This window comes from Macrotis lagotis, chromosome 2, assembly GCF_037893015.1.
Source record: "Macrotis lagotis isolate mMagLag1 chromosome 2, bilby.v1.9.chrom.fasta, whole genome shotgun sequence".
NCBI classification, from domain to species: domain Eukaryota; kingdom Metazoa; phylum Chordata; class Mammalia; order Peramelemorphia; family Peramelidae; genus Macrotis; species Macrotis lagotis.
In genome coordinates, this window is record NC_133659.1 from 64,580,608 (window position 1) to 64,597,481 (window position 16,874).

Below are 16,874 nucleotides of genomic sequence, written 5' to 3' on the forward strand. Positions count from 1 at the left end.
AAAGTAGGGTGAACCAGTCCATGATAGAAACAGAAGACCAAGGCTTCTATGTGAGAAGAGCCCATGAGTGGATGTTATACCATCAGCCTGAGATAGAGACCCCAATTCAAAAGCCCCCACAGTCTACTTGGTCTAAATCTAAGACAGAGTAGTTTGAGAAGCAGCAAATCCAGAAGTTCTTGTTTTAATGTCAGGAAGCTTTCCTCCCTCCAGTATCTCCTGGAAGTGTGAGCATGATGAAAGTCATTAAACCTCTTTGAGCCTAAATTCCTTCAAAGGTTAAATGGTGATAATACTGTCTGGAGTACTTATCACCTAATGTTATTAACTATGGTTGAGGGAGTTGGTTCTCCAATCCAGTTCATGTAGTCACAGAAAGCAAGCCATGAGTACCAGAGGTAACAAAGAGATAATTTATTTTTTAAAATACAAAAAGAAATTTATGTTCTATTTTCCCTTTAGAACACATGAAAAAAGTTTCTCTGATTGAATTTTAGAGAAAGTTTGTCACTGTCTGACACAAGATTGAATTTGGTTTTTAGAGCTTTTAAAAAACTATTTATCAGCCTTGGAGACAATAGGAAAGTTCAAGCAGAAAGCAACCTTTAGAAAAAGATTTTATCAATGTCACAATAATACCTCCCAGTATACTTCTTTGCCCTCCCCCCAGAGAGCCATTTGATATAAAAAAAAATTGTGAGGAATGCAGGGTGTTTGGCTCCCACAGAATGTAAGAAGAGAGTGTTAGTTTAATTATATATGTGTTTGTGTGTTTGTGTGTGTGTGTGTGTGTGTGTGTGTGTGTGTGTGTGTGTATGTATGCATTACAAAGACTGGTCTGACTATGGTTATGCCTATAGGGAAGTATGTGAGTGTAAGACAAAAGAATTTACTCTGACTTGATCAGAACTGAGATTAGATCAGGCCTGCCCTGTCTGGTTCTGAGTTGACCTAGGGTCCTTGTCCTTTACAGGGATTCATGCTATTATGCCCAAAGGGCAATAAAAATGTACATACGCTACTGGGTATAGAGCCTGAAGAGATCATGAAAAGGGGGTAAAAATCCCACATGTACAAAAATATTCATAGCAGCTCTGTTTGTAATGGCAAAGAAATGGAAATTAAGGGGATGCCTATCAAAAGGGGAATGACTGAACAAACTGTGGTATATGAATGTGATGGAACACTATTGTTCTATTAGAAATCAAGAGGGATGGGATTTCAGAGAAGCCTGGAAAAACTTGCATGAATTGATGCTGGGTGAGATGAACAGAACCAGAAGAACATTGTATACCTTAACAAGAACATGGGGTGATCAACCTTGATGGATTTGTTCACTCCATCAGTGAAATGATCAGGGATAATTTTAGAGGATCTGTGAAGGAGGATACCATCTGAATCCATAGCAGGAACTATGGAGTCTAAACAAAGACCAAAGTTTATTATTTTCAATTTTTAAAAAGTTGTCTTATATATCACATCATTCTGCTATCTAATATTTTCTTTCTTTCTTATGAAAATGTTTCTTCTCTCAACCTTTAATTTTGTTCTAAGTGTATCATGGAAACAAATGTAAAGACTACAGCAGATTGCCTTCTGTTGGGGGAGAGAGGGAATGGAAGGGACGGAGAAAAATTGTAAAATTTAAAACTTTGTAAAAAAGTGATTGGTAGAAACTATGATTGTATATAATTGGAAGACAAATAAAATATTTATATATATTTTTTAAAGTGCTCCTGCTCAAGGAGGTTCATGCATATTGCTATTCTCTCCCATGTGCTCATTTGGATAATGAGCAGGGTGGGGAAAACATATAGAGGTAAATATATCAATTAGATTGTGACCCCTGACCAATGATTGGTATAAAGGGAAGGAACAAACTTTCAAACTGCATATAAGACCATACATTGTCATAAGTCAGGGTCTTCTCTCACCAGGAGAGATGGTCCTTCTTTGCAAAGAAGTTAATAAAAGCCATTTTGATCTCTCTGGAATAAGTATTTATAATCACCATCCATTGAGAACAAAATGGTATTTTTTGTAAGTTGCAAAGACAAAAGAAAAAAGAAAAAAATTAGTATAATTGATTAGTATATCAAAAAATCTGAAAATATATACAACTTATTATGCCTAATTGTATAAAATATATGCAATTTATTGTATATACTTGTGCAAAATGTGTACAAAACTTGTGAACCTCCCTTCTCTGCAAAAGGGTGGAATAAGGGAGTAATTTATCTTTTCTTTCAAAGCATGTTTGTTCTTTGTAATTTTGCAACAATCACTTCAGTTCTTTTGGGGAAATTCTTTTCATTTACATCAGTCTCATTTACATTTGTGGAAATTCTTTTCATTTACATTCATTTACATGTATATTGTTTTCTTTTTTATTTACTCTTAAAGAATTTCATATTGATATTTTCAATACATTTCTGTTCATAATTTTTAAAATGTATTTATATCTGCATTATATATGTATGTATAGAGCCATATCTTTATATAACACATAAGTTATTTTTTTATTCTGAACTTAACATATGATAAATAAAATGTGTTTCTATGTTGCAAAAGAGAACAGAAAAAAAGTCTATACATGAAGCTACAAGTCTTTTTTCATTTTTTTAAACTTATTTTCACATTACTATAATAATCTTGTAAAAGTAAATATAATCCTCCCTCTCCTCTCCCCACAAAGATAAAAAAAAATCTGAAGAAAAATAAAGTGAGAGAAAAAGAAAAAAAAGTTCAGATACAATTAGCTCTGTCTCTGGGATGGATTGCATTCTTTATCATAAGTCCATCAGAGAAGTTGCTTTGATAATTTTTCCCACAGTTGCTATTGCTAACTGTATTCCTCCCATTCTATTCCTCCCCACTCCCATTTATTCTATTCTTTCTCTCTCTCTCCTTTCACTTTGTCCTTCCTCAAAAATGTATTGTGGGGGCTGCTAGGTGTCGTAGTGGATAAAGCACTGGCCTTGGAGTCAGGAGTACCTGGGTTCAAATCCAGTCTCAGACACTTAATAATTACCTGTGTGGCCTTGGGCAAGCCACTTAACCCCATTTGCCTTGCAAAAAACCTAAAAAAAATGTATTGTGAAGCAGCTGGGGTGGGGTGGGGGCATAGTGGCAGGCATAGTGGGGGCAGAGTACCTGCCCTGGAATCAGGAGGCCCACATCCAGTCCCAGACACCCAACAACCACCCAGCCATTTGAATCTGGGTCAGCCACTGAACCCCATTGCCTTGCAAAAAAAAAAAGTTGTATCTGACTAACCTTTCCCACAATCTTCCCTCTCACCTACACTTCCCTCCTCTCCCCCGTCCCCTTTCTCCCATCTGTTCCCAATCCTTTTTCCTCTAGGGTAAGATAGATTTCTTTACCCTAGTGAGTGTGCATGCTATTTCCTCTCTGAGTCATTTTCGATGAGAATGAATGCTCACTCATTCCCCCCTCACTTTCCCTCCTTACTCCATTGAAAAAACTTTTTCTTGAATCTTTTACATGAAATATCTTATCCCATTCTTAGCCCTTTCCTTTTCTGCCACTACATTCCTTTTTTTGCCCATTAACTCCATTATTATATTATATTATATTATATTATATTATATTATATTATATTCATTATATTATACCTTCAGAGTCCTCTTCCTCTTGTGCCTTGTCTATATATAGACTCCTTCTAACTGCTCTAATAAATGAGAAGGTTCATATGAGTATTATCAGTATCATCTTTCCATGCAGGAATACAAGCAGTTCAACATCATTAAATCCCTCATAATTGGTCCTTCCTGTCCACCCTCTCTAAGCTTCACTCAAGTCTGTACTTGGAAATCAAACTTTCTGTTCAGCTATGGTAGTTTCAACAGGAAAGTTTGAAAGTCCCCTATTTCATTCAATCTATCTTTTCCCTTGAAAGAGAATGTTCAGTTTTACTGGATAGTTGGTTCTTGGTTCAAACTCTTTTGCTTTCTGAAACATCATATTCCAAACCCTATGAGCCCTTATTGTATACACTGCTAAATCCTTTATCATCCTGACTGTAGCAATATGATATTTCAATTGTTTCTTTCTGGCTGCTTGTGATATTTTCTCTTTGTTTTGGGAGTTCTGAAATTTGGCTATAATATTCCTGGGAGTTTTTTTGGGGGGAAATCTCTTTCAGGAGCTGATTGGTAGGTTCTCTCAATTTCTATTTTTTCCCCTCTGATTCTAGGATGCCAGGGTAATTTTCCTGAAGAATTTCTTTAAAAATGAAATTAAGTCTCTATTCCTGGTCATGACTTTCAGATAGCCCAATAATTTAAAAATCTTTTCTCTTGGATCTGTTTTCCAGATAAATTGTTTTTCTAATGGGCTATTTCATGCTTTCTTCTAGTTTCTCATTCTTTTAATTTTGTTTTATTGTTTCTTGATTTCTCACAAAGTCATCAGATCTCTACATGTGAAGGAGTTATTTTCTTTAGAGAACTTTCTTATCTCCTTTTTCCATCTGGTCAATTCTATTTTTTAAAGGCATTCCTCTCCTCATTGGCTTTTTGGACTGCTTTTTCCATTTGACTTAAACCGGTTTTTAACATGTTATTTTCTTCAGTATTTTTTTATATCTTGATCAAGCTGCTGATTTGGTTTTCATGATTTTCCTGCATTGCTCTCATTTCTCTCCCCCCACTTGATTTTCAAAGTCGTTTCTGAGCTCTTCCATAGCTTTAGACCAATTCCTATTTTTCTTGGAGACTTTGGATACACAAACTTTGACCTTTTCATCTTCTGAATATGTGTTTTGATTTTCCATGGGAACCAAACTAATTGTCTATGGTCAATTTCTATTTCTTCTATTATCTACTCATTTCCCCAGGCTATGATCTGTTTTTAAAATGCTTCACAAGCTTTTCTAGTGTTTTGGGGACACCTTCCCAGAGGCTCTGGCTGCTTTCTTGATCTGCGCTTTGGTCTGTGGATGATCACAAGTACTCTCTTCTGCCTTGGAGCTGCAAGGAGGGTCCCAGTTTCGCTATGGCAGTAGAGGGCCCCAGACTGTGACCTCTAACTGAGTATGGACAAAGTAACAGAGTCCTGTTCCTGGGATAGGGGAGAGACATCTGCAGTCTCTCCAGACCCCCTTACCATCTGTGGTCTGAGCACTTTGGAAGCAGTTGGAGTGGCTCCCTTCTGGGTGGCTCTGGAGGCCTGATCCTATTTCCCTGGGGCAGGACTGCACTGAGGCTCAGTGCTCTGGCAGAGTTTTACACTTATCTTCCAAGTTATCCTTGGTGAAATCTGAATTGAGAGATCTGTAAACCACTCCCATTACCACAGACCCAGTCACCCCAGGGACCCAGACACCCCACAGACTGTTCCTGGAAGGCTGGAACTTGTTCACTTTGGTGCTGTGTAGCCTGGGTTGTGCTACAACTTCTTCCATTCCTAGTTGAACAAATTCTTCCTACAGATCTTCCAAGTTGTCTTGGATCAGGAAATTGTTTCACTTGGTTTTTCTGTGGGTTCTGCTACTCTGGAATTTTGGATAGTCATAATTTTAAGACATTTTGGAGTGATCTGGAGGAGAGCTTCTGGGAATTCATGCCTATGTGCTGCCATCTTGGCTCCACCCCAAAATTGCAAATCTTAATTATTATTTACTATTGTAGCCGTGTCTGTTTTGGTTGTAATTTCATTTTATTTTTTTCTCCCTTTCTATTTTTTCCAGTAACATGCAAAGATAGTTTTATGATCTTTTCTTCCCTTCCCTCTCCCCATGGTAGCAAGTCATGTTTAATATATTTCCACATAAGGCAAATTGTGTAAGAAGAATAAGAAATAAAAAGGGGAAAAGATCATGAGAGAGAAAGAAACAACATAAAAGAAGTTTTAAAAGCATTTGCTCTGCATTCAGATTTCTTATTTTTTCCTTTTGGATGTGGAAGGCATCTTCCATAGCAAGTCTCTCAGTATTGTCCTTGATCGTTGAACTGCTGAGAAGAGCTGCATATATAATAGTTGATCTTCTCACAATGTTGCTGTTAATGTGTACATTATTTTCTTGGTTCTACTTACTTCATTCAGCATCAGCTCATGCAAATCTTTCCAGGCTTCTCCAAAGTCTATCTCCTCATTATTTCTTAGAGAAACATTATCTCCAAAAATTGTTTCTGCATTCCTTTTACCCTTGGTTACTTGGTTTTATTTGTACAAAAACTTTCTTTCCCTCCATTCTATCTTCTTCCCATTTTTACTTTTCTTTCTCCTTTCTCCTTCTCCCTCCTTACCAATGTTTTGACTGCTTTTGACTGTTGCCTACCTCTCACTGACCTTTTCCCTGTTCCCTCCTACTTCTCTGTAGTTTCTAAACTCAATTGTGAATTTATATCATTCCATCTTTGAGCCAAATCTGTTGACAAAGATGTTACTCAGTGTTTACACTGTCCCTCTAGGTCCTTTGTACCTTTTCAAATGGTGCTAATTATCCTCTAATGCCTCCACCTTCATCTTCCAGTATAATCCTTTTTTCCAAGTCTTACCTGTCTTATATCTGCCTTGTACCTGCACCCTGTACCAAAATATACTCCTTTCAACTGGCTTAATAGAAGTACAGTTTCCAAGAATCATAAACTTTATCACAACTTAATTTATACCATACCCTCTGCCTGAATACCCTCCTTCCAGTTGTCTCAATAGAAATAGCCATATCATATGTCTAATTATGTTCCTTTCAACTGTCCTAAGAGAAATATAATTCTCAAGACTTTCAGGTATTGTCTTCCTATTTAGTCTTATTGATTTTTTTCTTTCCATTTAACTTTTTATGCATCTTGACTCTTGTATTTGAAGATCAAATTTCCTTTTCAGTTCTGATCTTCCAATCAAGTGTCTTTAAAACACCATCTTTTCTCCTGAAAGAATATGTTGAATTTTGCAGAGTAGTGGATTCTTGATTATAATCCAAGCTCCTTTACTCTCTGGAATATCATATTCCAAGTTCTCTGATCCTCTAATCTTGAAGCTGATAAATCCTATGTAATCCTGACTGTAGCTCCCTGGTATTTTAAATTATTTCTTTTTGGCAGTTTGTACTTTTTTTTCCCTTTAGTTGAGAATTCTGAAATTTGGCTACAATATTCTTTGGAATTATTATTTTGAGATCTCTTCCTAGGAGTGATATGTTGATTCTTTTAAGGACAATTTTATCTTCTTGTTCTAGGATATTAGGGCAATTTTCCATGATAATTTCCTGCATGCTAATTATTCAGGCTCTTTTCCTGATTGTGCCTTTCAGGCAGATCAATAATTCATAAATTCTGCCTACTGGATCTAATTCTCAGGTTGGTCATTTTTCCTAGGAGGTACTTTACATTTTCTTCTGTTTGTTCAGTCTTTTAATTTTGTTTGATGGCATCTTAGTGTCTCACAGAGTCATTAGTTTCCAATTGTCCAGTTCTAATTTTTAAGGTTTTATTTTCTTCAGTTAGCTTTGTGTTTCTTCTTCCAGTTGGTAAATTTTACTTTTCAATGAGTTACATTTTTTTTCCAACTGGTCAATTTTACTTTTTGAATATTTTCTAGGCGGTCATTTTTGCTTTTAAAGGAGTTGATTTCTTTTTCCATTTAGACAATTAAAGGTATTGTTTTCTTCAGTTAATTTTTCATAATTTTCATGCACTCTCATTACTTTTCTCCATTTTTTCTTTTCTTCCTTTCTTTTTTTGGGGGGCTTTTAAAAACCTTTGAGTTCGCTCTTCCCTTGAGCCAATCCTAGGTAATCAGGGTCGTTGGCCAAAAAAAGAGTGCTGAGTTCTTGCTGCATATGCTTAAAAATGCAGAGAGCAACCCTGAATTAAAGGGTTTGGATGTGGATTCTCTTGTCATTGAGCATATCCAAGTTAACAAGGCTCCCACAATGAGACAGTGTACTTACAGGGCTCATGGTCGAATCAAGCCATACATGAGTTCTCCTTGCCATATTGAGATGATACTTACTGACAAGGAACAAATTGTTCCTAAACCAGAAGAGGAAGTTGCTCAAAAGAAAAAGATATCCCAGAAGAAACTGAAGAAACAACAGCTTATGGCATGAGAGTAAATATGACATTAGAGTGCAAATAAAAGTGAAATAAAAAAAAAAAAACCTTTGAGTTCTTCCAAGAGGTCTTTTTGGATTTGAGACTAATTCAAACATCTCTGAGGTTTCACATATTGGTATTATGTTACTGCTTTCCTCTTTTGAGAGCATTTTTATTGTCCCTCTCAGAATATAGCTTTAAATGGTTGGCATTTTGGGGTTTGTTTTTTTGGGGTTTTTTGCTTTTTTGATAGTTGAGCTCTGCTCCTGGGGCAAAGGGGGATATAGTCCCAAACTTTTTGTGCTGGAGCCAAGGGACCTTGCTTACCACTTGCTCATGGTGTCTCAGGTGCTAGAAGTTTGTTCCCTGCATTAGAATTGCCCAAATTAATCCCATCTATTGCCTCAGCAGTCCTGGGGCTGGAACTTTGTCTTTCAAGCTAGGGTTGGGGGACCTTCACTGCTAGCCAATGTACCATTGGCTTCCTGAGCCCAGATATGAATTGTACTGTGGCTAAAAGCTTACTGTTGACTTCCAGCTCTCCTGCCTATGTGGGGTTATATTCCCCTTTTACTCACATGATACAGACCTTTACTGAAGTTCTCCATGATTTCTTGAATTGAGAGCTTGCTTTATTTTTTTTTGTGGGTTCTCTCACTTTAGAATCTGTTTAGAGGCTTCATTTTAAAGTTGTTGTGGCAAAAGCTCTTGGAAATTCCTAGCTTTGGACTACTATCTTGTTTCCCCATTTCTTAAAGCTCAGTAGCATTCCATTCACAATTTGTGTTTAGCCACAATTAACCCTAGTTAATGAGCATCTACTTTGTTTCCTGATCACAAAGCCTCAGTTCCAGATCATCTCCAAACCTTGTCTTGTACCCTCTGCCCCCCTCATTCCCCCCCACCCCCCACCCCTTTCTAACTTTGGCTCTTTTATATCTGTGCTATTATCTTCTGTAACAAAGTAAACTACTTGAGGTCAGGGACTGACTTATTTGATTGAATTTGAATTTGATTGAATAGGTCCTGAAGGTTTAATTAGTATTCAGATTAGCACCTTGTAAGCACTTAATGATTTTTTTTCTTTCATTCATCCATCCATCCATTCTTTCATTCCTCTTCCTTCCCTTCCCTGCTTCATCCATGGTATTTTGCAACACAAATACTTAGACAGATAGGGCTCTAGGAAACTTCCAGGACTAAGACAACAAAGAAGAGAGTTAATTGTGGATTCAAGAGAGTACTATCTCTTGAGGAGGGAACAGAATTTCAGAGAAGGGCAGATCTAGGGAACTTAGATGAGCAATCTGCCTTCAAAAGTTGCTGTAACCAGGAGAGTGTAGCTTGAGTACAATTCTGGAAGAGAAAAGCCTTTGAAGCCTACAGCTTTAGAGGTAAAAATTAACTGATCCTTCCATTTTACATCTCTACCAATACACTCATTCTTCTGACAGATTTTATGTGTATTTGTGAGAGAATAATTGTCACATTTATGGGGCAATATTTTATAGATATTTTTCTTGCTATACCAGCTTAGTAAATGTCTTTGCTGTAAGGTCATTGTGTCTTGTTTTGTTGTTTCAATTGTCTTACTTCATGCGCCAATTTGAGGTTTTCTTGACAAAGATATTGGAATAGTTTATCATTTCCTTCTCTAACTCATTTTACAGATGAGGAAACAGGATAAAATGACTTGCCCAAGGTCACAAAACTACTAGGTATCCATGGTCACTTTTGAACTCAGGAACTTGAGTCTTTCTGATTTCAGGTCCAACACTATCCAATTGTATCTACTGACTATCTATTAGAGGTAAGTTCATTGGTGAGAGTATATAAGCTATTTTGGGGGGAGTGAAAACTTACAGACTCTCTTGAAGCTGGAGATGGTGCTAGCTCTCTGGAAGATCCAATATTCAAGTAAATGTGACTCAGTCAGAAGAGCTGGGTATGAATTCTTCCTCAGACACTTACTAACTGTACAACTTTGAGCATGTCTTAAACCCCTCATAACAATCTTTTTTGATTAGTGTCCTCATCTATAAAAGTGGGATAGAAATAACTTCTGCTTCAAAGAGCTGTGAGGAAAATAAAATGAAAGAACATGTGAAACACATTGTAAACTTTAAAGCATTATGTCGATATCAATTATTAATATTAACTTTCTTTACTATTAAATAATGCAATATGTCCCAATGTATTTGCAGCCAGGAAGGAAAAGAAAAGAAAGCTGTGCTCCTTAAATGATGGTTTTGGGGTTTATGACTCCACTTTCTAATCAGAGGGGAATAGAGAGTAGTGTTGGGGTATAAGAAGGAAGGTTGTTTGAAAAATATTATTGTAAAATAAAGAGATTTTCTCAATGATGAGCTTCCTGGGGCAGAGAAAGTTAGAGAAGTCCCAAAGTAGTTCAGTCAGGGGACAAATGAAAATAGAATTTGAGAATTTGCTTTTCTGTATTCTCTATACACACACATATGTATTTACACATACATCTATACTTATATGCATGATGCATGGGAGTCACATGTATATACACATACATATAAGTGTGTAGCTATGTGCTTATAAATAAATATTTGGGGGAGTTGTTCAATAGGGAATGGGTAGTGGAAGAGACAGATTATAAATACACATAAAATTATTTTTTGAAATGGAATAAAGATTTTTAAAAAGAAAGAAACCTCTTTCTTTTCAAGACATGTAAGGTCTTGTTTCTCAAAATATCTTATATAGTATTTTAAAACATCAATCTCAAACTTTCCATTTGCAGCAAGTACAGAGAAACTAGTTTTTGACTGAAATAAGTAAATTCTTGCAATGCTTGAGTAGTAGTCTTACTATCCAGAACTAGTTGAGACTAAGCATAGTTTGATCTTATTTACTGTTGTTTTTAATTCTGAACCTGACCTATAGTAAATAAGAGACATTTTCATATATAAGGTAGAAAGAAAAATGGTATTGTGCATGAAGTGGCAAAACTGCATTATGAACGGTTTTCTTTTTTATTTAAATAGATAAGAAATTCAATCTATTTTCAAGGTTATCTTGTCCATCCATGTTTCAGCTTGGCATTTTATGCACTTTAAAGATGCTGAATAACTCAGGGTTTTATTTTTTGTTATATTGTGGTAGACTATTGATTATTGATACTGGATATCCCCCAAATGTATTTATCTCCCTGGCAGGTGAGTGAAGTGTTTCATCTTGTCTTCCAGACTTATGCTTTTGTCATCGTGTTGATCAGTTTGAAAGTCTTTCAAAGTTTTTTTTCTCTATAATGTGGTTTCTCTAAAAAAAATTTTTTTGTTTTTGTGAGGCAATGGGATTATCACTTGCCCAAGGTCATGCATATAAATGTTTTTCTATAAATTATTCTTGTAATTGTTCATTTGTCTGTGAGTTTACTGAGGTTTCCCTAGTTTCCTCTGAAACCATGCCTTTTAAACATCAGAAATCACCTTTATACACATTTCTCTGTGAATCTCTCTTGGATATTCTACTGTACCATCTGGATCCCAGAATGCTGGGATGTACAAGAAAATCACAAAAGATGATAATAATCTCTGGAAAGGACTCATGGGAGTACTGATTTTTTAGAAAGCCTTTTAACTATTTTGTCTTTGAAAGATGGAGTAGGGGCAGCTAGGTGGTGCAGTGGATAGAGCACCGACCCTGGAGTCAGGCCTGCCTGAGTTCAAATCTGGCTTCAGTAAAAATTACCTAGCTGCGTGGCCTTGGCTTAACCCCATTGCCTTGCAAAAAAAAACAAACCCTAAAGAAAAGAAAGATGGGGTAGATCCAGACAGCTTTAAATGGGGTGGGAGATCTAAATTCTCTAGCTAGTCACTTTCTATGGGATGACCCAGTCTCTTCATAAATGCTGCAGATAAGTTCAAGCGCCCTTATAAATATTTAAGAATCAGACTTTTTTTTCTGTAGATGTATAGATCTAAAACTCCCAAACTAGCTCTCTCTAGTTATGCAGCAGTTTTCATTTATGATTTCTTGAAACGTAGCTCAGAAAAAAATAGGCTTTAAAAAAAGTCCACTGTGGTTTTTTTTAAGTTTTTGCAAGGCAATGAATGGGGTTAAGCGGCTTGCCCAAGGCCACACTGCTGGGTCATTATTAAGTATCTGAGGTCGTATTTGAACTCAGGTCCTCCTGACTCCAGGGCCGGTGCTCTATCCACCTGCCACCTTAGCCACCCCTCATCCTGTTTCTTTTTTTCTAGTTTTTTTGCAAGGCAATGAGGTTAAGTGGCTTGCCCAGAGGCTACACAGCTAGGTCATTATTAAGTGTCTGAGGTCGGATTTGAACCCAGGTCCTCCTGACTCCAGGGCCACCCATCGTGTTTCAAAGGCCACTTTTAAACCCAAGTCCCTGGGGCCCCCGGAGCGGCCCGGAGCACCCCGCAGAGGAGACCTCTCGTTCCTTGGTTTTCTCCCCGCCCCATTAACCCTTCCAAATGGATACTTTGTTTCGAGCCGGTGAATCGAGTCCTCTTTGTCTCGGGCCGGCCCGGCCGGGGCCGCACAGTGGGGCCGAGCCGGGATCGGACATCCCCAGGAAGGCCAGCCCGGCCGGGCCCGACTCGGGTCTCGCCGCTGGACCGACTTCGGGGGGGCAAATGGCGTGAAGGCTAAACGGAATTTCTGAAAGAAAAGGTCAACGGGAGAGTCCCCCAGCGCGGCGCGGAGGCGAGCGGGAGGCCGGGAGCCCCGCGGCGGCCCCGGGCCACCTCGCGCTCCCCGGGCTCCCGGCCCCGCCCCCCGCCGCGTCCCCACGTGACCCGGCCGGGCTCGGGCCGCGCCTGCGCCGCGCCTGCGCCGGCGGGATGACGTGCGACGCCCGGGCTGGCCGTCCGCCATCTTGCCCGTCCCTCGCTCTCTCGCTCTCCTTTACTGGAAGCGGCGGCCGCGCTGGGTCGGTTTGTCCGAGGGCGGCCTCTGGTTTCCGGGCTCAGGGACCCGCCGGCCGCCTCCCCCGGACCCTCTCCGCTCCCGGGCCGGCGCCGGGCGGAGGCCAGTGCGCGGGCGCACACACGCACACAGCCCGCCTTCCCTCCCACCCACACCGGCCGGTAAGGAGCCTGCGCGGCGGGGAGGGCAGGGCGGCGGCGGCCGCGTGGGTGCGGGGCGCCCCTACTCCTAGGCCGGGGCCGGGCCTCCGCGGCCCGGGAAGCGGGAAGCGGGGCCCGCGGGGCGAGCGGGGCCCGGGCCGGGCCGTTTCCGGGGGGGAGGGTCGGGGGAGAGGCGCCCCCCGGGCGGCCCGGGCCGAGCCGCTTCCGCCGGGCGCCCCAGGCCTGTGCAGCCCCTCGGGGGAGCGGCCCGGCTTCCGACAAAGGCGCGGCGTGCCGGCCGGGCCGGGCCGGGCCGCGCGTGCCGGGGGCCGTGGCGGACCCCGCCTCTCCCCGGGGCTCCGGAGCCCGGCCCGGCTGGGCTGGGGCCAGAAGCGACGGCGGAGGACTGGGGAAGGGAGCCGAGCGGGCTGCAAGAGACCGCCCGAGAGAAAGGGAGAAATGCGGCCCACAGTTCTGCTCATCCGCTTCATGTATAGGACTGGGCAAATCTCCTTCTAAGCCCTTTTTTGGGGGGGGGGGTGGCGCAGACTTGAGATTAGTGATCAGTTTTAAGATTTGATGAACTGTTGGGTCCAGAAATGCTGTAAAATTTAGCAAATGCGAACTGTAACTTAATATTCAAGGAGAACAGTTGGGTTTCGGGATCAGTTCAGTGAAGATGAGTTGGGGGGAAAAATTTAAAGCAAAACAAAAGATTTGATTTTGGGGAGGAGGAAGGCCTTTGCACTTGATCAGTTTCAAAGTAACAGTGCTTCTTTTTAAAAAATTCCTGATTTAGGTTAAAATAAATTCCTTTCAGAGCTTACTCTGTGAAGCAGTTTCCTATCTTTAAATTTCAAGTTTACTTTTAGCTGGTAAAAGTATTTAACAAGGCCTTAAAAAGATCTCCACTTTCTTGCCTTCATCCCTCATTTATGCCTCGTTAACCCTTAATTAACCTATTTTCACTGATCAGTCCCCCTCCTTCTGGAATCTCTTTTATGCTTATTTAACTAACAACATCCTACTGTTCAGATTTTTATCCACTTGAAAATGTGGCCCCATTAGTTTTGAAGTAGTTCTATTCTTTTTAACCCTTTTCCATTCCTCCTTCACTAGTTTCTAATTTTCTGGTATAAATATTTATTTATTTCCAAAGACTTAATCAAAAGTTAGATTTTTTTTTCCTTACGAGACATTAGCAGTTGAGCATTGACTTGAAAGTGAGTCACTTGGGTAACAGCAGATGATGACTTTAAGATTATATTTATGGTAACAAGGCATGCAGTATAGTTGGTAAAGAAGAGTGTTCTTAGTCTTAAAGAATTTTAAAGTCGGGGCTAACTGCCTTATGACTAATCTATTCCCACTAAATGGATACTTGTCACATTGTGAAAAGTTCATCTGAGTATACATTAACTATGTTACTTAGGTATCTGACACTTAATGTGTTGGTTTTCTGAGTCATTATACTTTCCATTTCTGACTAGTTTTATTGGTGCTGACAACTCAGCTTAACTTTAGAAAAGTATGGGGAGAAATAACTTCTTTATTTACTGTATGAAAATATTTTTTTTACAAAATTGATAAACCTGATTTGATCTTCTGCCACATTACATCTTTTATCCTCTTCTCTGACATATAAGGCCTAGATGATTTCAGTCACCCCCTTAATTGGTTTATATATCTCAAGTCTCTCTTCTTCACTGCAAATTGTTTGATATTTTTTGTTGTTGTTGGACTGTTTGTTGTTATGGACCGTTACCTTCTTGTACCTGTCATCGTGATTCTCCTAAAGCCTTGTTCGAGAAATTTCAGTGGCTTTCTATTACCTCTAAAACCAAATACAAACTTCTCTTGGTTTTAAAGTCAGTCAACCTGACTCCAACTTACTTTGCAGTCTCATAGGTATTTCCCTTCACATGCTGATATACAGCCAAACTGGCCTTTGTGCTATTCTCACGCATCAAATTCCTTGTCTTTGCACAGGCTTTCTCACTTGCTTGGAATGCTCTTTTTATTTTCTTCAAAAAACTAAGCTCAAATCCATCCTCCTAAATGAGACTTCTGTTTTCTTTACTTTCCCCACTTATCCAAATTCTCATTCATTTTGTATAGATATTATGTATACATGCCATCACAAGAGTAGGGAGTTTTATCTCCCCCCCCCCCCAATCTACCGAGTGCCTGGCATTGTAGATGTCTAATGAATTCTAATTAGGAGAACATTATTTTTTAGTGGGTTTTTTTTAGGGACTATTGCTTTCAGTTTACCCTATTTGTATCTTATATGTATGCAGTTGCTTTGTACAGTTGCTTTTTGCAGTTGTTTTCTTCATTATAATGTGAGCTCCTTGAAATTAGCACAAACTTAGCACCACACCTGATCCATAGTAGGTGCTACATAATGCTTGTAGACTGTGTATTGATGATGTAAGCCAAAGTTATTTTGTATCTTTCTCAACCTATAAAATGTAGGTGGGTTGACCCTACTTGTGTTTTTCCCTATGGTGGTGGTAAAAGATAATGGACAAAGTGCCATCTGTGAGCCCCAGTGAATCTGTGACCTCATACATAGGTAATGCCCTTTCCTTAATTACTCCTAGTGATTCTTGACTCTGTAAATTGTCCATTCAGGAAGCTGAAGATTCTGGTTCTTTTAATATTTCTTAGGTCCTAGAGTGGTTCTCATTCTTTCTACATGATTGGCCTTATATATATTCTTGATGCCTTTTATGTCACTTCTAGCGTACACCGATCTTGAGTCTTTCCATTGCTCTAAGGATCATTTTTAAAAGTCATGTCTTAAGATAATTAATATTTACCTTTATATTAAATTAAGTGATTTGCTTTGCATTCGTTATGACTTACTAGTTTTTACTTAGGTTAATAAAGTGTCTTCTCTTCACTTGATGCTCATGCCAGAAAGTAATGAATGGTGCTTCCTGGTTGTGGGAAACTTTTAGTTTAAACATCCAGTACAAAAAAATCCACATAGTTGCCTCTTGTACAAATTCTGTGTGTGTGTGTGGCAAAGGGACTTGTTAAGGAATTAACAAATAAGAAAGATCAAGTTATATACTATAGGAAGTGAATTTTGAGTCTGGTTTTGAAATAGTGATGTGGACTGATTTTAAGAAATAGAAACATTCCAAGTGAAGGGGAAGGGCAGATAAACAGGTCTCTAGAAAATGAGAAAAATTTATTTAGTGTTTAGCAAATGGGGTAACTTGACTGTAGTGTATTAAGGGTTTTTTTGGGTAAGGATATTTCAGAAAATTATATTTTCAGTATGACTTAGACCTTGAATGCCAGGCAGAGGAATTTGTTCATTTAACAAACACTGTTTTAAATACTTACTGAATAAAAATGATACAAAGTTCTTTGGAGGATATAAAAGTAAAATGTGACCCCTGTTCTCTAAAAGTTGATGATCTAAGTTTGGAAATATTTAGCAATTAACTGGATTTCTGAGCCCAGAAATGATGCCTGCTTATAGGCAGTGTTGGTTCAAAATTATTCTAGCAGTAGGATGAAGTGAAGGATTAGAATTGCAAGTCTAGTGTAGAGGAAAGAGCTCTGGATTTGAAGTCAGCACTGAGGTTTGAATCACTATGGTGCCACTTAATTGTGGGACAATGACCAGATCACAAGAACCTCTTTAGGCCTTCTTTTTCTCTTCTGTCAAAGGTCTTGGACAGAGCTGGAAGATTTCTAAATTCCCTTCTAACTGTAAATTTGTGGCGCTAGGTTG

General features: G+C 39.2%; 1 protein-coding gene across 10 annotated transcripts in view; it reads left to right on the forward strand.

Moving 5' to 3' along the window:
• The first annotated feature begins 12,982 nt into the window (after positions 1-12,982).
• PRRC2C (proline rich coiled-coil 2C) overlaps positions 12,983-16,874 on the forward strand; it is a 104,715-nt gene continuing 100,823 nt past the window's right edge. For 7 of the 10 annotated variants that reach the window (XM_074222003.1, XM_074222005.1, XM_074222007.1 and 4 more), the window contains exon 1: positions 12,983-13,141. The gene's annotated coding sequence lies outside the window, so the exon portion shown is untranslated. The remainder of the gene's footprint in view (positions 13,142-16,874) is intronic. The other 3 variants (XM_074222008.1, XM_074222009.1, XM_074222012.1) reach the window with 1 other exon arrangement.